Consider the following 6,000-nt stretch of genomic DNA (forward strand, 5'->3'; position numbering starts at 1 on the left):
TCTTTTATCATATGATGATACGGGTCATTTGATACTTAGATAACAATTTATATCACGTTGTAGCATGTTTTCTGGCAATTCAATAAAATAAAATAAATCGTCTGAATCTAATTATCACATTGTAAAGCCTATTTTTGTATACTTAGTTTGAATTAAATACGTGACAATTGGAAAGAAGACAGTATTTTAACATTTAATTAAGAACAGTTTGGAGTGAAATTATAGAAAATAAATAAATACTTCCAGATATACACTGACTATGTTTACATGCCTTCACAAAAATACAGAGTAATTGGATAAAGACAAAAGTTTGATCAGTCAGTATGTGCTTGTTATTATCAATTTAGACGACGTTATTGCGTCACTACATCTCGATATAGGACTTTATCACAACACGATTCCATGGGAAGACATTCAATTATTGTATTAAATTATTGCCCAGCCCTGGCTATAATTTCAAACTGCGGGTAACTTTTCCCTTCTCAAAAAAATAAACTAAAATATTCCAAAAAGTATATAAACAAAAAGCAAACTCTCTTTCTACCTTGATAATTATCCTTTACGATGACTGTCATCACGAGTTTGAAGATAACTATTTCGCATAACAAACTTGTCTCTTTCTTTCCAAACACCTTTATGACCATGATGCATTGAGGCAGTATAAATCAGTCACATTTCCACCAATGAAATCCCTACAGTTTTCCCAGAGAAGCCGTCTGGACTTGGTGAGAACTGTTATTTTACACTCAAACCATTTTTTTTTTTCTCCCTCGTAACACAGCACTGCTTTGAAACAACCAAAGACAAATGCGTGGCAGCCCACAAAATCACTACAGTTGTTCCTCATGTCTTACAGAGCATCAAACCATCAATAAAACACAGGAGATACATTCCAGCTAGTCGAACAGGACGTTTCTGACTTCCCCAACTCCATGTGCTCTCTCTCTCTCTCTCTCTCTCTCTCTCTCTCAAAACTTTCTCTCTTCCCAGTTCCACCGCAGAGACTTCACATATTGCAGCCATATGACTAAGCCATGGCTGTCTCCACAGACACACACACACACACACATACAGGAAAAAGTGCTGTGCTCTCTCCCACTCTGTCTCTCTCACACACATATATATACGGGAAAGAGTTTTACAAGCAGAGGTTCTCTTTAGGAAGTCGTCAACTGTTTTGACGTTTAATAGCAGCTACGAACAAGGCCGTAAGACACAATAATATCCAGTGTCTGGAAGGAGGAACGCTTTTAAAGGGTTATAGAGCTAGACTGATACATTGCTTGATCATGTTTTAAAGAAGCTTGTTAAATGTTTGCAAAAGTTTAACAAAGCAATATATATTACATGCATGATATCTGCGGATATATGAGCACACAACTACTCAAAGTTAGGAGCGATGTATCAAGAGGGCTGGTCGTATCTAAGGGGGAAAAAAACATGAACGCACAAGATGGACATGAGAGGACAACGGAGCAAAGGAAATATTTACAACTCAATTTAAAAGTTGACGTTAGTTAAAAGCACTTACTTACAAAGTGCCTTTAAATGCCATTGTGAGTATCAAACTCCTCAATTAAAATCATACGTGTCAGCTTAGCAAAAAACATATTAAAAAGTAGAAAAACTTGATTACATCTGTAGTAATTTGTAGAACTATATAAAAAAAAAAGGCACCATTAAGCATGCAAATATTAAAAACACTGTTTGAAAAAGTTACATATGGAACTGTACGTAACACAAATTTAGCGACCTTTAACTGAGACAGAATACTCTTCAACTATGAAACTTTTACATCAACTTTGACAAAGTTTTTGCTTCTTTGTAAAGGTTTTTTTCTTTTTGAAAACAAGTAATAAAAACAAGCATTTGTGGAAATCCTAGATCTCACAGACGATGCACGGTCTTACATTGCTCACCATCCTTCGTGTGAAAGTTAATTGCTTTAAAAGTCAAAACAAATACTTGTTTATAGCCTCCACATTAGATTTATGTCCGTATGCTGCTTGTCAAAAACTGCAAAACAAACTAAAACATGAAAGTTTCATCATTTTGCTGAATTCTATTTTTCATCAAGTGATCCCCACAGTTTCAGAGATGTGTGTGTGTGTAACCTTCCCCTACGGCTGTGGCCAAGAGTACACAACTTGCAAAAAAAAGTTGTCACGGAATCTTTTGTAACTTTTCAACAAAATATTTGAAACCCAGAAACATAAGCGAGTTCTTTTTTTTAAAGATTATCAATTTACAACAACTTCTCAAGCACTTTAAAAGTGACTGTAGCATTTTATCAAACGATCTGGTCGACTTTGCAAAGCCGTGAAGATGAAGCTGTAGATAGACATGCTTTATATTTAAAAAAAGGGACTACAAGAGTAGCCGGCAAAATATATCTTGATAAAACACAAACGGTGTGGTGTCAGAGTAAAGTTTCTCAGGAATGACTGAGGTTATCTGTTGAATAAAAAAAAAAAGTGGGTCCCCACATAAGCAGTGCTCCAGGGGCCAGAGCTGCAGAGCTGTGAAGGACTGTGTTAAAAAGGCTTCCTTGCAGTGTGTGCCTCATTGTGCTGCCTTCACATACTCTGCTCTCCCCACAGAGTTGTCATGCCTACCCGGCTCCCTTATCTCAAAGGAACATCACAGTTTCTTACGACAAGAAGAGGAGGGGGGGGGACTTTTTCAAAGTTGAGTGGAAATGCAACTCAGGCTTACCGGCATCACTCATGAAAAGTTTAACAACAACAACAAACGAACAAATACATAGTTGCGCGATATTTACTAATAGGTACTTCTGTTGATAGAGAGGGGATGTTTTGGGGATCTTTTACGACATTTCACATCCACCATGCGCTCTCGAGCTTCGCTAACAATGAAAGAGGTGCAAAAAAAAACACAAAAAAAAACAGCGCCATATCGGCTGTAAACCACTTGACAAATCGCTTTCATCTCGAGTGTCACTACATTTCCCACGTTCAGTCCCGATAAAAAACTACAAGCGTCCAACCGCGTTCATCTTTAAGCACAACTCTCTCTTTCCTCTCTTTTCTCCGCGACGTGCGTCACTCGGAAGAAACCGAGACGACCTGAACTTGAGTATCAAGTTTGCACGCAGAGTAGTAATGACACAAAAAAAAAAAAAAAAAAAAAAAAAAAAGTTATCAATGAAAACAAGTAAGTTAAAAGTAGCACAGTGCAGTTACAGGAGCGCTACAGTGTTGCGACAAAATAACTCCCCGAGTCACCGGCTTCTCGTGGGTCAGAGTCAGGATGCAACTTATCGTGATATTAATGCCCCCCCCCCCCGAGAAAAAAAAAAAACACAAGAAACAAAACTTACCAAAAAAGAAACACGCACAAACCTACTTGAGGCGACTTAGTCACTCCACGTCCCCCCTTGTCGTTGACTTCAAACTCAGCCTTAAATCAGAGCAGTAGCCGTCCCCCCAGCGGAACCCCACCAATTTGTATTTGTGTGGCGTTTGGGTGTCCTAACCTAAATGTAAATTGCCATGTGAATTCAAAAGCGGTGCTGCTCTTTTTTCCTCTCTCTCTCTCATTCAGCGGATCCCTTCTTTCCTCACCGACGCCGCTCAGGCCGTTAGTTACATAAGACGCAAACCGACTGCTGCCCGTCGTAAAAACCACTCACGGCTAACAGCGATATTTTGTCTCCCCTAAACGCAGCACCGATAGCCCCGGTTTCCTTTCCTGTCCTTTTTTTTTTTTTTTTTTTTTTTTTTTTTTTTTTTTTTTTTTTTTTAAAGACGAACACATTTCATCTCCTCACTTGTCCGAGAGCATGCATTTCGCCATCTACAACTCCCATCGTGCATCGCCGATGCTATTTCTTTTTTTTTTCCTGCAGTTTTCAATGCCTCTGCACCAACTAGCAGAGAGGGCTGCGTGCATGGCGTGCGTTTGTGTTGGTAGTGTTTCTTTTGGTGCCGCTTACCTGTTGATCAAAATAAGCATTAGCCTCTTTTTTTCTCTCAGTGTGTGTCTCTTTCAGCAGCCTGTTAAGATGGTGGCTGGCTGGCTGGCTGGCTTGCTGGCTGGCTGGCTGGCTGGTTCGTCTCTTTGTGGGCTTTTTTTGTTTGTTGATGATGTCGGACGGGGTGACAGTGTCTTGGCTGCCTCTTTTTTCTCTCTCTTTGGTCTGAGAGGGAGAGAGAGATAGTTAAGGCTTCAGCGGGCAAGTAACACGTTAAACTATCGGCTGATACCGACTGATTAGTGAGATTGGCTCTGGTTTAGCAAATATTCCGATGTTATAGTATGTTATTCAGCCGCCCAGAGCCCCGGATTCGCTGGTCACAGCAAACCAAAGCGGAGCAGCTCGTTATCTGTTTTTTTTTTTTTGTTTTTTTTTTTTTTGGTCGGACTAGTGTTATCGCTTTGCTGTGACAGGACCTCTGCCTGTGTCTCTCTGTACGCTGTGGGCATTACGTCAGAGGAGGAAGACACAGCAGCTCTATTAATATCAAGAAGCCACCCGAAGACTGACTCTTAAAGTGACACGCACTGTAAGCGCACTTATTTACGCAGTTAATACTAAACCAAGTCAATTACTGCACTAAAATACAGACCACTGACTCTTAAAGGGATACTGACTTATTTACGCCGTTCTGAAACAAATCAACCAGGACTACTCAACCAGAGTCAAGAAGACAGACTTAAAGTGAAACACACTGTAATATGTATTTACACGTTTATACGAAATCAAATCAACTACCACACTAAAGTTAAAAATAGCAACTCTTAAAGTGACACACACCGTTATTTAACTTATTTATGCAAATAATAGTATGCCAGAAAATGACAAAAGTGACAGAAAATGTTATTAATATAATTTACAACATAGTTACTACTTGTTGAGTAGTAATTGGGAGTTACTAATTGATTAAAGGAACACTCAAGTTTTTTTTCTACTCCCAGAAATTCTTGACAAAATAAATTCTCCCTCCTTCAGGCTTAAATATTGTTCATTAAGAGGCATAATATATTAAATGTATTTATGCACAAACAATTTTGGATGTTTTGAAACCTGAATTGTTTTCGTTGTTTTGTATTCTTCTTCCCCTCATTCGTTGTTGCACAACTGCCTCATTTTGCATTCCCAACAACAACTGTTGAAATGCATTATCATTCTCTGAAATCAAAATAAATGTATATCAGTCCGCCCTAAGCTTGTAGCGTTCATGTGTGAACCAGGCCACTCGTGAAAACATTAACGTCTGTTACAGCATGAGATACAACCGATATGTGGACCCACTTACCAAATATTGCAGCAGCACTACTGCTACTAACAGCACTATCTATTACCACTGGTGGAAGTAGTACTTACATTTAACCAACAGCAATGATACAATGTTTAAAATATGAATATATTTATATTACAAATACTCCCATTACAAATAAAATACCTGCTCTCAAAAGTATACAAGTATTAGCAGCACAACTAAAATAAGCATTCTGAAGAAAAGCCCCTTCAGATTGTTGATTGATATGTTATTAAAATTGAAATTCATATTAATCATATATTTGTGGCACAACAAGCTTAAGGTGAATGGGAAAAGAAAGACAGACAATGATGCTTCAAATTAACTTATATAACTTAATTGACTAAATTAGACATTAATTCTACCTTCTTAACTCTACAGTTTTCTGCAATTTACAGTATAGTATATTTGCACTATAGCTTGGATAATTTTACTGGTAGAATAAAGACCATTTAATTAATCTATAAAATGAACCATATGCAAATATCTTACTTTAGCATTGTATAACACTTGAATCTTGATTGAAAGTTTTGGGCAATCTGATTATTAAGAAATGTGTTAATCTTAAACAAATTTGATGTGGATTCTCCTCTACACTGTAAGATCAGATATGCATACATATTAATAACTCTTATCTGGTATCACTAGCTCCCCCAGAGGGCAAATGATACCTGGGCCAGCATGATGAAAATCTCCATCAGATATGTAAAATGATAAT

The 6,000-nt window shown here is 37.9% G+C and overlaps 1 protein-coding gene across 1 annotated transcript in view; it reads right to left on the minus strand.

Moving 5' to 3' along the window:
- LOC129097647 (zinc finger transcription factor Trps1-like) overlaps positions 1–3,706 on the minus strand; it is a 59,666-nt gene extending 55,960 nt beyond the window's left edge. Inside the window, exon 1 of the mRNA XM_054606555.1 lies at positions 3,367–3,706. The gene's annotated coding sequence lies outside the window, so the exon portion shown is untranslated. The remainder of the gene's footprint in view (positions 1–3,366) is intronic.
- Positions 3,707–6,000: the final 2,294 nt, after the last annotated feature.

The sequence above is a fragment of the Anoplopoma fimbria genome, chromosome 10, assembly GCF_027596085.1.
Source record: "Anoplopoma fimbria isolate UVic2021 breed Golden Eagle Sablefish chromosome 10, Afim_UVic_2022, whole genome shotgun sequence".
Classification (NCBI taxonomy): domain Eukaryota; kingdom Metazoa; phylum Chordata; class Actinopteri; order Perciformes; family Anoplopomatidae; genus Anoplopoma; species Anoplopoma fimbria.